Below are 15,177 nucleotides of genomic sequence, written 5' to 3'. Positions count from 1 at the left end.
TGTCATCGTCTGAGACAGCAGAGAGTATGTTAGCCATTCAAGCAATGAGGTTTCTTCTTACTTCTAACAATGAATGGTGTCTGCTTCTAATAAACCAGAGTACTACTACTACTACTACTACTACATGCGTATTCAACGTAGTGACGATGCAAGCTGCCTCTTAAAACACAAAGCAATTTAGAAGAACAACAAAGTGAGGAAACACGCTCTGTAGTGTGTTTGTCCGTTTAGGGCTGTTGTAGAAACATGGCGACACAAAATGACGACTTGACATGGAGGGGGGACACGCTCACAGACATTGCAGTTCTTCTTCATCATGAAAGTTTATTATCTGTATGCGTTTAAAGCTATATCAGTTTAAACTTCTAATTTACATTTTTCTGAGCACACACATCTAAAGCACACGCACAGAAAGAAGGCTGTCAGATGGCACGTCTTCGTGCGTATTAAACCTCTCTTTCATGTCTTATTGTGTTTAAACTGTTAAATACACACAAGGTTATGTCAAAAACATAAAAAGTTGTCGGCACCGATAGCCTAGCGGTTAGTGCGCCAACATATGACGCAAATGCGTTCACGGCGACCCGAGTTTGATTCACGTCTCAAGGTCCTTTGCTGATCCTGCCCTCCTCTCTGCCCAGTGCTTTCCTGTCTGCTCTCTACTGTCCTCTCTAAATAAAGGCACAAAAAGCCCATAAATATAACTTAAAAAACACAAAGTTCACACACACAGTCGGTTATGTCTTTGAACGTAAACAGCAGGGGCAGAAATTGCATGTGTATATTAGATCTGTGGTGCATTCCCTTCAAAAACAAAACTAATCCAGCAGTCATGGTCAATATCTGTACAATGTAATGCCACATTGTACAGATATTGACCATGAAAACAGCTTGTTCTATGAGACAGAGGAGGTTTTATGGGGATAAAAAAAAAGAGGAGTGGGTGAATTTTTATTATTATAGGGTGGTGGTGTACACACATTGCCAAAACACATGTATGTTCAAACTCCTTGTAAAAGAGAATTTTGCATAATAGGTCCCCTTTAAATGGGTTCAGGATTTGTAGTATTTATTTGATGTCAGGCACTCTGGTAAAACATTTGACTAAGATGTCTGCAGTCACCCTGCAGCGGGATCTCTGAAACTGGAACCCAATAATGCCCAATCCTGTTCCTGGAGATCTACGTACCTGCAGAGTTCAGATCCAACCCTGATTAAACACACCTGTCTGTAATTATCAAGTGCTCCCAAAGATCTTAATTCGCTGGGCTGCATTCCAGTTAATTTTTTTATGCCCTTCCCTCACTAACTTCCCTCAGTCTTGTTGACTCGGATGTACGTTATTGCTTACGTTGCACGAGTGCCCACTACTGGTGGAACCCTCGCAATGGGCTGAATTGGAATGTCCTAAGCCCTTGATCACTTGGAATCTGCTATGGAGTTGATTTATTATTTACATTTTCCCCCCTACGGAACTGTTTAATGCAGAATTCTATATGCATTATGTATATAGGTGTGTTAGGGTTGTTTTAGATATTTAAAAGGGCTGAACTTTGCAGGAAGGTAGATTTCCAGGAACAGGATTGGGCACCCCTGATGCACAGAGAGAAGGGAGATGGCAAGCACGAATGACAAGTTAAAAGGCTAGCAAAATGCTAACGTGTTTATGGTGATGATTAAGTTAGCAATATAAACAACACGGAATGAAAGTAAAATAGGGATTCAAAACAAAGCTGTATGGAGCTACAAATGCAAACCATTCAGCAGCGAGGCAGACAGGAACCGGAAAAGAAACCTAAAAGTGTCTAAATGGTGTAATGTAAATAAGTTGACTGTGGCAGTATAAATTGAAAATTATTCCCCAACATGTGTCAATATAGGTATAACCTCATCATGACTATAAAATTCCCATGCCCATGTTCTGTGTTTCTCATCGAAAGCAATGGAGTACCCTACACTTGAGGTCTTCTCAGGTCCTAAAATCTGTACCTGACCCGAATCAGCCTGAATCACCTCTTACCCAAAGCCAATGTGCATAAGTTAATTTTTTTTTTTTTTTTTTTTTTTTCAAAAGAAAAACCCGACCAGAGACAGACGTGCATTGACGTGCACAGCCTGCAGCCCCGCAGTCAGTCAGGAAAATTCCTGGTGTCCTGCTGACTGATTTGGCCACTGCTCCATTTCTTTCACTTATTTATTTACTTATTTATCACTACTTTACATTATTGCTTACCCAATGGATAAGTTATTTATGAGTTTGGCTTAAAGGGTTAGTTCACCCAAAAATGAAAATTCTGTCATTAATTACTCGCCCTCAACGACGAGAATACTTTTTCTGCGCCAAAAAAAAACCAAAATAATGATTTTATGCAACAATATCTAGTGATGGGCGATTTCAAAACACTGCTTAATGAAGCTTTGAAGCTTTACAAATCTTTTGTATCGAACCAGTGGTTCGGAGCATAAAAGTCACGTGATTTCAGTAAACAAGTCTTCATTACGTCATAAGGGTTTCGAAATTTCAGTGGTTCACGTGACACTGGGAGTTTGATACATGTTCCGAACCACTGATTCAAAACAAAAGATTCGTCAAGCTTCAAAGCTTCATGCAGCAGTGTTTTGAAATCGCCCATCTCTAGATATTGTTGAATAATTTTTTTTTTTTTTTGGCGCACAAAAAGTATTCTTGTCGCTTCATAACATCAAGGTTGAACCACTGTAGTCACATGAACTGTTTTAAATATGTTTTTAGTACCTTTCTGGGCTTTTGAAAGTGTACATTTGTAAAACCCTTGCTTTCAATGAAGGCCTCACTGAGCCATCAGATTTGATCAAAAATATCTTAATTTGTGTTCTGAAGATGAACGAAGGTCTTACAGGTCTGGAACGACATGAGGGTGAGTAATTAATGACAGAATTTTCAATTTTGGGCGAACTAACCCTTTAACACAATCTGTAAAGATAATTAAACAAAATAATGAAATTAATGACCCCAAATGATAGGATATATTCATAAAGACAAGATGACTATTATACTAATATAATACATTTAGAAAAAGTGAGATATTGTCAGATAATTGTTTTAAATAATAACATTTTGTTAAAGGTGCCCTCGAATGAAAAATTGAATTTATCTTGGCATAGTTAAATAACAAGAGTTCAGTACATGGAAATGACATACATTGAGTCTCAAACTCCATTGTTTCCTCCTTCTTATATAAATCTCATTTGTTTAAAAGACCTCTGAAGAACAGGCGAATCTCAACATAACACCGACTGTTACGTAACAGTCGGGGTACACGCCCTCAATATTTGCATATGCCAGCCCATGTTCCCAACATTATGAAAGGCATTACACAAGGGCAGCCAGTATTAACGTCTGGAGCAGCACAGCTGAATCATCAGACTAGGTAAGCAAGCAAGAACAATAGCGAAAAATGGCAGATGGAGCGATAATAACTGACATGATCCATGATATCATGATATTTTTAGTGATATTTGTAAACTGTCTTTCTAAATGTTTCATTAGCATGTTGCTAATGTACTGTTAAATGTGGTTAAAGTAACCATCATTTCTTACTGCATTTACAGGGGCCGCACAGCATAAATCGGCTCATATTTAATGATGCCCCAAAATAGGCAGTTAAAAAAATTAATTAAAAAAAATCTATAAGGTATTTTGAGCTGAAACTTCACAGACACATTCAGGGGACACCTTAGACTTATATTACATCTTGTAAAAAAACGTTCGATGGCACCTTTAAATGATCAACATAGTTTAAAACAATTCGGGTCTTCTCGGGTCCATTTGGAAAAAGCACATTTATTTTAAATTATCCGAGACCAGAAGCCACTCGTTGAAGTTTTGGATGCGAACCCTCTAAGACCCTTCCCGCTTTTAAATGAACTAATCATTAACACACTTGAAATATACTAATAATTAGTCTTGCTGCAAGTATACTTAGTATACTTTTTTTTCACTAGGGTAGTTAATGCACTGTGAACTAACATGAACAAACAAATCATTAATTCATTAACATTTACGAAGATTAGTAAATACAGTAACAAATGTATTGCTCATGGTTAGTTCATGTTTGTTAAAGGATTAGTCCACTTTTAAATAAAATTTTCCTGTTAATTTACTCACCCCCATGTCATCCAAGATGTTCATTTCTTTCTTTCGTCAGTCAAAAAGAAATTAAGGTTTTTGATGAAAACATTCCAGGATTATTCTCCTTATATTGGACTTCAATGGCCTCCAAACGGTTGAAGGTCAAAATTATGATTTCAGTGCAGCTTCAAAGGGCTTTAAACGATACCAGACGAGGAATAAGGGTCTTATCTAGCGAAACGATTTTCTGAAAAAATACAACTGTATATGCTTTATAAACACAAGTAATCGCCTTGTCCGTGCTTCTGCTCTCCGTATTCTTCAAAAAGCTTATGTCCTTATGTCCTACGCCCTCCCTATTCTACTTACGGAAAAAACGGAACTGGCACTGCGTTCGTTCCATAAGTAGAATAGGTTACCATATACAGTTGTATATGGTATATTGTGTATACAATATGTATATTGTATAATCCTTTAATACATTAACTAATGTTTAACTAATGAACCTTATTGTAAAGTGTTACCACACTTCCCCTTGGGGGAATCCCCACTGCCATTTTGCATTCAACTTCGTCAAGTGGACCAGGGAAGATTATTTGGACAGAACTTCGACCCCTTGATTTTGACAGAGGGAGCAAGTTTACTCAGTATTCACTTCAGGCAGATATAGACCACAATGCAACACGATTACGACGTCACAGCAGGTCGCGCTTAATTTACCTCCACCCCACATGATCTAGTGTATAATATTGGAGTTATTTTGACATTTAACTGCATATAATACTTGTAGCTACCACAAGTTTAACATTTTTTATACAGTTATAGTTTATTATCTATCATTTACATTTGTGTATTGTTTAAATATTTTATATTTAATAATAAATATATTGATATTGATATTTAATATTTGTTTATAATATTTTTTTAACAGCCCAAGCATACATACAGGCCTAAAGAATAGTGCATAACCAAATTTATAAGGAAAAAACTTATAAATAATAAATCAGCTTCATATCGGATTCCAAGTGACCAAGGGCTTAGGGTGTTCCATTTAAACATTGCAACAGTTCTGCCAGAAAGCAATGACAAGATGGAGGGAAGGTAGCGAGGGAAGGGCATAAAAAATTGGACTTAAATGCAGTCAAGGGGTCCTGGCCAAGCATTCATATGTGATGAGTTGGAAGTGAGAATGTGTTGATTTGACCATAAAACTCAAACTCTTAGTTTAAGCGAAGCAATATGAAACACTATTTTTTTTTTTTTTTTGTGATAATAGGAAAATAATGTGACAATGCTTTGGACACATGTTAATTCTGTATTAGTGCTGTTTCGCACATTTTAGAATAATATTAAAGTCTTTAAAACTAAAATGAGATGCAAGGGAATTAGTTAGTGACCTAGTTCCACCTCTAATCACTCTGGACATTCTGTACTAACTTCAATGTTCATCATAGGATATACTTTTTAAACAGTATTTTTAATCATGTTGTTGTTACTATTATTAATATAATTGCATATTTAAATTTAAAAAAGTGTAGTTTTGTTAAGATATTTATATGTTGGGTCAAGTTATATTTTTTCTACAGAAACACTTTTAAGCTATTTAAACAGAAACATTTAGATTTAAAGGATTTAAAATGAAGAAATAAAAATTCATTTGACTGGAAGTGTACATCTTCTTGTTGTAATGCCCTTCAAAACAAACAAACAAAACAATGTAAGTATGTGTAGTGTCCAATTTCTTTGTTATTGGGCACATTAATTTAACTGTTAACACACTGTGACATACTTGGAGTACCACCAAATCAAACATATCAAAGTTAAGACACATCAAACAAATGTCCTGCCAAAGGGATCTACTTGAACTGTGGGGGTGTAGTTTTCCAATCTCTCAGCATTCATGCAAAATAAAAGTGATCTGCTGAGATATATGCAGCTGCATAGATGTGGAGTGCTCTTTAATTAAAAAGTCACAGGGCTAGCTAATTTGCAACCAAATATTATTAAATTTATATTCTATTGCTAAATCTATATTATATTTTTTGAAGCAATTGCATTTTTTTTTACTTTTGTTTTTTTAAGTGTTAGATCATGTTCCCAAAATGTCAGACAGACATTTAATGTTTTTGGTAATTGAAATTAATTAGTAATTAAAAATAGTTTTTACTATTGATTGAATATTAATTCAATAGATTATGTCAAAATTATGGCTATAAGACCAAAGTGACCATTTCAAGTAATGCAGCAATATTACTTAAAATAATGTTAGATAATAATCTATCTAACTACTATGTGATTTCATGTGACAATGGAGTTTATAAACCTTAATCAGGTTCAAGGTTCAAATGCCTCTTATCCAGCTGCTTTGAGAAACAGTTTTTTTTTTTTTTCTTTTGGTGGGAAATATTCTTTGTATTTAAGCCTGATTTGTTTAATCAAAGACTATATAAATTTGAAACCAATCATAATGAGTTTGTTTTTATTTTTAGTAGGAATACCAGTAGTGTATATATCACGGTTCATGTATTCCCTGTCTCATTCTGGTGTCTGTGTGATGGTGTGGGTGTGTCACCTGACTGTTTTGTGTGGGCGTCGCCGCTGATTGTTGATCAGCGGCAGCTGTGAGCAATTACCATCTGCCTATATAACGCCTTGTCTTTCGTCTCTTGTTTGTCAGATCGTTGTGCGGTGTCCGCGTGTTGTTTCCCGTGTTGCTTGTTGTGTGTTTCCCTGGACTGGACTTCAATTCGTTGCTTCCTGGTTTTCGTGTTCTCATTGGATTACTCTCTGGACTTCACTCACGGATTACGTCACGGACACTGCTCTTCGGTCACCACTCATCACGGATCTTCACCGCCCATCGACGTCCCTGTGTTACCACTCTCCTGCTGACTGTTATATGTTTTTTGTGTGTGTTGAATCTGACTACCTTCTGTGTGAAGCTCTATTAAAGAGATTAACTTGCATCTGCATCCTCCCTTCATTCCGTGACAGAACGATCTGACCAATCATTTTTGCAGCGAGTTCGGCAGCTTTAACAGAGTTCATCAACCACAGCATTTCCCGCATGGACCAGCAGCAGGAGAGCATCACTTCCACCGGACGCGCTGTCCAAGCGCTGGTAACACAGGTGTCCGAGCTCTCCCAGCAACTACAACAGCTTCGCGCTCCCACTGCGCCACCCCCACTGCCTGTTCCCCCCGCGTCGCTGGAGCGACGCGATCTGCCGGAGTCCCGCCTTCCTGTGCCCCAGAGTTATGCCGGTGAGCCTGAGTTTTGCAGAGCCTTTTTGAATAAATGTTCCTTGCATTTTTCACTGCAGCCTCGCACATTTGAACATGAGGAATCCAAGGTGGCGTTCGTTCTCACCCTACTGACCGGGAAGGCGGCCTTATGGGGGACGGCGGTGTGGGAGAATCAAGACCCATGCTGTACCTCGTTCCTGGCACTCTCCACTGAGATGAAGAGGGTGTTCGACCGTGCGGTTGCGGGCAAGGAGGCCGCTCGTCAACTCACCGAACTTCCCCAAACCTTCAACGGGCTGGTTGACCTCGCTTTACGGGTGGATTCCCGCCTCCAGAGACTGGAGTTCCTGGGGGCTCCCAGCACCAGAGCGCAGGGAGCGGAGGGCCGAACGGCCAGTGCTGTAGATGCGGTCGGTCCCGCATCAGATCCTGAGCCCATGCAGGTAGGGAGAGCTCGGCTTTCCCGGGAGGAGAGAGAAAGGCGGAGATCCCTGGGCTTATGCCTTTACTGCGGTGCATCGGGACACTTCCTCAGGTCTTGCCCAGTAAAAGACCAAGCCCGATAGTAAACTTGAGGCTACTATCGGGCGGGATCTCCGCTGAGAAGTCCTCACCATCCACCCTTCTCCTGGTAAGACTGAGATGGGCGACTCACAACGTCACCTGCGATGCACTCATTGATTCCGGGGCTGAGGGGAACTTTATGGATACCATCTTTGCACGACAGCACGAACTACCCATCTCTTCGCTCACTCACCTGATTACAGTCAATGCACTCAATGGTCAACGTCTCCCTAACATCTCTCAGACTACAGATTACGTCACCCTCATCACCTCCGGTAACCACAACGAAAGGATTCAGTTCATGCTCATGGACTCACCACACGCACCTGTAGTTCTTGGACATCCCTGGCTCACCAAGCACAATCCCCGGATCGACTGGCAGCTCAACACCATCACTGAATGGAGCACTTTGTGTCACAGGTCTTGTCTTTTGTCTGCTTGTCCCACGGTGTCTGTTTCTGTGTTACAGGAGAAGGCAGCGGATTTGTCTAACGTGCCCGAGGAGTATCTGGATCTGAAGGAAGTGTTCAGTAAGTCTCGCGCTGCTTCTCTCCCTCCACACCGTCCCTATGACTTAGTTCCATAGACAACAGTTCATCCGCCCTTTCTCTTCTCCAGCGGGGGCAGGGTTCTTTTTTGTGGGGAAGAAGGACGGATCTCTGTGACCTTGTATTGATTACCGAGGGCTGAACAACATCACGGTAAAGAATACTTATCCTTTGTCGTTGATGTCTTCAGCCTTTGAGAGGTTGCAGGGAGCGTCCGTTTTCACTAAATTGGACTTGAGGAACGCTTATCATTTGGTCCGCATTAGGAAGGGGGATGAATGGAAGACCGCTTTTAACACCCCCAGAGGGCACTTTGAATACTTGGTCATGCCTTTCGGGCTGTCCAACTCGCCTGCGGTCTTCCAGGCACTCGTTAATGACGTGTTGAGAGACATGGTTGATCAGTTCATATATGTCTACCTGGATGACATATTGATATTTTCGTCGTCTCTCCAGGAACATGTTCAACACGTCAGACGAGTGCTCCAGCGTCTGTTAGAGAATGGGCTTTTTGTCAAGGCGGAGAAATGCGAATTTCATGCACAGTCTGTTTCCTTCCTAGGGTACATCGTTTCGTCTGAGGAAATTCGCATGGATCCTGACAAGGTTAAGGCTGTGGTGGATTGGCCAAGTCCAGATTCCCGTAAGGCCCTACAGCGGTTTCTGGGGTTCGCCAATTTTTACCGGCGTTTTATTCGCAATTTCAGCCATTGCCCCTGATCCTTTGTGTCAGTTCGTGGTGGAGGTCGATGCGTCAGAGGTGGAGGTAGGCGCAGTTCTATCCCAGCGGGCGCCCTCAGACGATAAGATGCATCCCTGCACGTACTTTTCTCATCGTTTGTCTCCCGCTGAACGCAATTATGACATTGGTAACAGAGAGTTGTTGGCAGTCAAATTAGCGTTGGAAGAATGGCGTCATTGGTTGGAGGGGTCGGGGGTACCCTTCATCGTTTGGACTGATCACAAGAACCTAGAATATATTCGATCGGCTAAAAGACTCAACTCTAGGCAGGCTCGGTGGGCACTTTTTTTCGGACGTTTTGATTTTTCTCTATCGTACCGCCCGGGCTCCAAGAACATCAAGCCCGATTCTTTATCTCGTATTTTTGATCCATCCGAGCGCCCGTCTACTCCCGAGTGTATTCTTCCTGAGACATTAGTAGTCTCCACTCTTACATGGGAGGTCGAATCGAAGGTCCTGGCGGCCTTAGAAGGGGTAACGCCTCAGCCCGGGTGCCCACCGAACCGTTTGTTTGTGCCGGAGGAGTTAAGGTCCTGCGTCATCAAGTGGGGGTCATTGTTCCAACGTGGCTTGTCATCCAGGGGTTAATCGAACCAGATTTTTGGTTAAGCAACGATTCTGGTGGCCTGCTATAGCTCGGGACATCCGCAGTTTTGTTTTGGCTTGCTCGGTTTGTGCCACTGGTAAGACTTCCAACCGCCCTCCAGATAGGTTACTCCAACCGCTGTCTGTCCCTTCGAGACCCTGGTCCCACATCGCTCTAGATTTTGTCACCGCCCTCCCACCCTCCCAGGGATACAGGGTCGTTTTGACCGTAGTGGACCGGTTCTCGAAGGCGACCCACACAATTCGTTACCAGTGTCTTCTACGGGCCTCTCTCCGTTCGAATGCAGTTTAGGTTACCAGCCACCTGTGTTTCCCAGTCTGGAATCCGAAGTCGTGGTCCCCTCTGCTCACGCCTTTGTCCAGAGGTGCCACCGCACTTGGAACAGAGCCCGCGAGACTCTGCTGCAAGTGAGGGCGCGCACCAAGGCTAAGACTGATCGCCACCGGTCAAAGCCTCCCGTATACGTCGTGGGTCAAAAAGTGTGGCTTTCTACCAAGAACATTCCGCTCCGTTCCGTTGCCAGTAAGTTAGCTCCCAAATTCATCGGCCCGTTTCATGTCACTAAAATTATTAGCCCAGTGGCAGTCCGACTCAAATTGCCTCCGGCGTACAGGAGGATTCATCCCGCCTTCCATGTTTCCAAAATTAAGCCTGTTTTTCACTCACATCTTAATCTGCCTACTCCGGTTCCCCCACCGCCGCGGCTCGTAGACGGGGAACCAACCTATTCGGTTAATCGCATTCTGGACTCGAGGTGGAGGGGACGCGGATTCCAATACTTGGTGGACTGGGAAGGTTACGGTCCGGAGGAGAGAAGTTGGGTTCCTGCTAGAGACATTCTGGATCACTCCCTTATCGATGATTACAATCGACAGGTAAGGAGTTCTGGGAACGCCGTGAGGCGTTCCTAGGAGAGGGGGTACTGTCACGGTTCATGTATCCGCTGTCTCATTCTGGTGTCTGTGTGATGGTGTGGGTGTGTCACCTGATTGTTTTGTGTGGGCGTCGCCGCTGATTGTTGATCAGCGGCAGCTGTGAGCAATTACCATCTGCCTATATAACGCCTTGTCTTTCGTCTCTTGTTTGTCAGATCGTTGTGCGGTGTCCGCGTGTTGTTTCCCGTGTTGCTTGTTGTGTGTTTCCCTGGACTGGACTTCAATTCGTTGCTTCCTGGTTTTCGTGTTCTCATTGGATTACTCTCTGGACTTCACTCACGGATTACGTCATGGACACTGCTCTTCGGTCACCACTCATCACGGATCTTCACCGCCCATCGACGTCCCTGTGTTACCACTCTCCTGCTGACTGTTATATGTTTTTTGTGTGTGTTGAATCTGACTACCTTCTGTGTGAAGCTCTATTAAAGAGATTAACTTGCATCTGCATCCTCCCTTCATTCCGTGACAGTATACAATGCACAACAGTATTGATACAGAATACAAAACAATACCCCAATTTAAATACAAATTGTGAATACAATTAATAAAACAAATGAAAATACACTAAAAATGGAATTAGAGTTAGCAGTCATGCATTAAATAAACTTTCACAACATTTTATGACATATTGTTTGTGAGATGTGACATAGAGTGGAAATAAAAGTGGTAAGAGTGGTTATTTTTTGAGATGTTTTGAGAACACTCCAAAGGAAGAAGTAATATAGTTGTCTCTAATTTGCTTACATTATATATATACAGTCAAACCAAAAATTATTCAGATGTTTTTTTTTATTTTTTGATATTATTACTAGTTGGTGCAGGACACTATAGTTAATTTATGTAAATGAGGATAGCAACATAAAGTAAACTGTGACATATTATACCCAACAATTATTCATACAGTGGACTACCAGTAAAATTGATAAAAATTTGGAACCAAAAATTATTCAGACACTTTGACCTGACCATGTTTTGCTTATATGTTATCTGACATAATTAAGATAATTTTTTTTTCTGACACAGTTTATCTCTGAGATCTTGTCATATTTTATTACCATTTTTTTAAAACTATAGCGAATAAACTCTATTAATGAATGAAATGTTCAAGGTGTCTGATTAAATTTTGGTTTGACTGTATATATATATATATATATATATATATATATATATATACACACACACACACACACACACACAACCCGAATTCCGGAAATGTTGGGACGTTATTTATTTATTTTTTTTTAATAAAATGAAAACTAAAAGACTTTCAAATCACATAAGCCAATATTTTATTCTCAATAGAACATAGATAACATAACAAATGTTTAAATTGAGAAATTTTTAAATTTTATGCACCAAATGGGTGAAAGATCTGGACTGCAGGCAGGCCAATTCAGCACCTGGACCCTTCTATGATGAAGCCATGCTGTTGTAATAGCTGCAGTGCTTTTTTGCATTGTCCTGCTGAAATACACAAGGCCTTCCCTGAAATAGACATCATCTGGACGGGAGCATATGTTGCTCTAAAACCTTTATATACCTTTCAGCATTCATAGTGCCTTCCAAAACATGCAAGCTTAGCTGCCCATACCGTATGCACTTATGCACCCCCATACCATCAGAGGTGCTGGCTTTTGAACTGAACGCTGATAACATGCTGGAAAGTCTCTCTCCTCTTTAGACTGGAGGACACGGCGTCCGTGATTTCCAACAAGAATGTCAAATTTGGACTTGTCTGACCATAGAACACTTTTCCACTTTGAAACAGTCCATTTTAAATGAGCCTTGGCCCACAGGACACAACGGCGCTTCTGGACCATGTTCACATATGCCTTCCTTTTGCATGATAGAGCTTTAGTTGGCATCTGCAGATGGCACGGCAGATTGTATTTACTGACAGTGGTTTCTGGAAGTATTCTTGGGCCCATTTAGTAATGTCATTGACACAATCATGCTTATGAGTGATGCAGTGTCGTCTGAGGGCCCAAAGACCACGGACATCCAATAAAGGTCTTCGGCCTTGTCCCTTATGCACAGAGATTTGTCCAGTTTCTCTGAATCTTTTGATGATGTTATGCACTGTATATGATGAGATTTGCAAAGCCTTTGCAATTTGACATGAGGAACATTGTTTTTAAAGTATTCCACAATCTTTTTACGCACTCTTTCACAGATTGGAGAGCCTCTGCCCATCTTTACTTCTGAGAGGCTCTGCCTCTACAAGACATCCCTTTTATAGCTAATCATGTTAGACCTGATATCAGTTAACTTAATTAGTTGCTAGATGTTCTCCCAGCTAAATCTTTTCAAAATTTCTTGCTTTTTCAGCCATTTGTTGCCCCCATGCCAACTATTTTGAGACCTGTAGCAGGTATCAAATTTGAAATGAGCTCATTTAGTGGATAAAAATGTAAAATTTCTCTGTTTAAACATTTGTTATGTTATCTATGTACCTTAGTACCTTAATTAGTACCTTAATGGATCTTGAGAGAGGAAATGTCATTGCTCCCTATGCAGGCCTCACGGAGCCATCGGATTTCAACTAAAATATCTTAATTTGTGTTCCGAAGATTAACGAAGGTCTTACGGGTGTGGAACGGCATTATCCAGACAGCAAAGCAACTTAAATTAATTTTAGTGTTCAGGTTTAGTGTCTGGATCATTCATAGTTAATGGATCAATATAGCACGTCAATACATTTTTGAGGACTTTGAACACACCACCCTATTTTGCACAGCATGAAGCACATTTAATTATAATCATCTCATTACACTTGTAGTAATCAATCAATCAATCAATCACCATTTTATATATTCAAATAAAATACAGTAGCCTACAACAAACACTACATAATGCAAATACCTTTTAAATAATATATTATTTATTCACATTACTGTAGTAAGAATTGAGGGCACAGTGGCATAAAATAAAAAATAGTTCAAAACAATCCTGGTCTGCTTAATTTTCTTGATGCAGAATATCATATCATATATCATATCATATCTCAATTATTTAAAATGTATTTATTGAAACATGACCAGACATGTTTCGTTTTCGTGGGATTCACCCCGGTATAGTGTAATGCAATGACACTCGATTATTTTAAGTGTGCTTTAGTTTCATAATTTTTTGAGCCACTGTAAAGGGTTAAACCATCTTTGGCCAGACGTCAAACGCTCTCTGATTCCCCACAGCGATCAGATGAGAGAGCTGCACGTTTCTCTCTGTGTCTCCGGGTCCATGTTGGAGTTGATCTGCTATGCTGGGTCATTTCAGGCCACGTCTGTCCGATCACAGGAGCAAACATTGCTATTACATGGATATCTAATAAAGGACATACACACATACTGTGCTGCAGCTTCGAGGTGAGTCATTATTTCCCGTGTTTTACGCCTGTGTGAAGTGAAACGGCATTACTTTGCTGAAAAATATATCCGTGTTAAAACATCGAGACCCAAGTGCAACTCGCTATCGCTCCGACATACAGCAGCTGTGTTTCTAAATGGCATGAAATGTCATTGCGTGCGTTTAATATTTCATATGTTTTTGTAAGCGGATGTGGTTTTCCGCACTTTTAGCGTCTTTCGGCAAAACCATTAAGAGTCGTGAAGGTATTGAAAAAGCATAACCTTAGTCTGCATTTACCCCAAAGCGAATTTTTGACATTTTTGTAAATGTTATCTGTAATGTCATTAAAATAATATGCTTTATGTAGGGAACAGTGCTCTGTTGTTGTTGTTGTTGCTGCTGCTCCTCCTAAAGTTATGGTTGCACCGATACAATCATGCATACGTGCATGCGTGTACCATTTTGCTAACTTTAGTCAGACGTAATTTAATAAACTTTTATGACATCCAACCGTTTTTTGCTCTCAAATGTGTTAGAGTTGGCCAGTGTTGTTTTGTTGGCTCACGGGCAGAGCTCAACGATTTGACCCACTTACAGAAACTGCATAATTTCAACATATTTTAGCAGACTATTATTATTTTACACAAAGACTGCCAGTATGGCAATATTTATCTTCTAATTGTATGATTTGATTGTAGCTACGATAACAAAATTGTTGCAGTTGTTTGTGCATGAACAGAAAAGCCACATATCTTTTATTATATCTGTAATAACTCTTCACCAAAGACATGCTTGGAATGGAATACTATCATAATATGCATACTATTTCTGTAGCACGCACTATGCATACTGTATGAAATTTCTGTAAACATGGAATACCCAGGTGACCAATAACATTTCCCAAAATGTGCAGTACACAGCATTACAACATCAGGCTGCACAGAATAATACTGTATCCTACAAAGCAATTTGAATTTCAGTGACTAACCTATAAGTGATTTTTAACATTTGGTAATTGACTTCCTATTTGACATCACTGCCAAAAGTTACAACATTATTACACAATTTTATCAC

General features: G+C 40.5%; 1 protein-coding gene across 6 annotated transcripts in view; it reads left to right on the top strand.

The window, feature by feature from the left end:
• The first annotated feature begins 13,916 nt into the window (after positions 1-13,916).
• thrb (thyroid hormone receptor beta) overlaps positions 13,917-15,177 on the top strand; it is a 234,116-nt gene continuing 232,855 nt past the window's right edge. For 4 of the 6 annotated variants that reach the window (XM_048202490.1, XM_048202489.1, XM_048202491.1 and 1 more), the window contains exon 1: positions 13,917-14,120. The gene's annotated coding sequence lies outside the window, so the exon portion shown is untranslated. The remainder of the gene's footprint in view (positions 14,121-15,177) is intronic. The other 2 variants (XM_048202492.1, XM_048202493.1) reach the window with 2 other exon arrangements.

The sequence above is a fragment of the Megalobrama amblycephala genome, linkage group LG9 (genome assembly GCF_018812025.1).
Source record: "Megalobrama amblycephala isolate DHTTF-2021 linkage group LG9, ASM1881202v1, whole genome shotgun sequence".
Classification (NCBI taxonomy): domain Eukaryota; kingdom Metazoa; phylum Chordata; class Actinopteri; order Cypriniformes; family Xenocyprididae; genus Megalobrama; species Megalobrama amblycephala.
The sequence above is the reverse complement of the archived record's forward strand: the minus strand, read 5'-3'. Positions and strand labels throughout refer to the sequence as shown.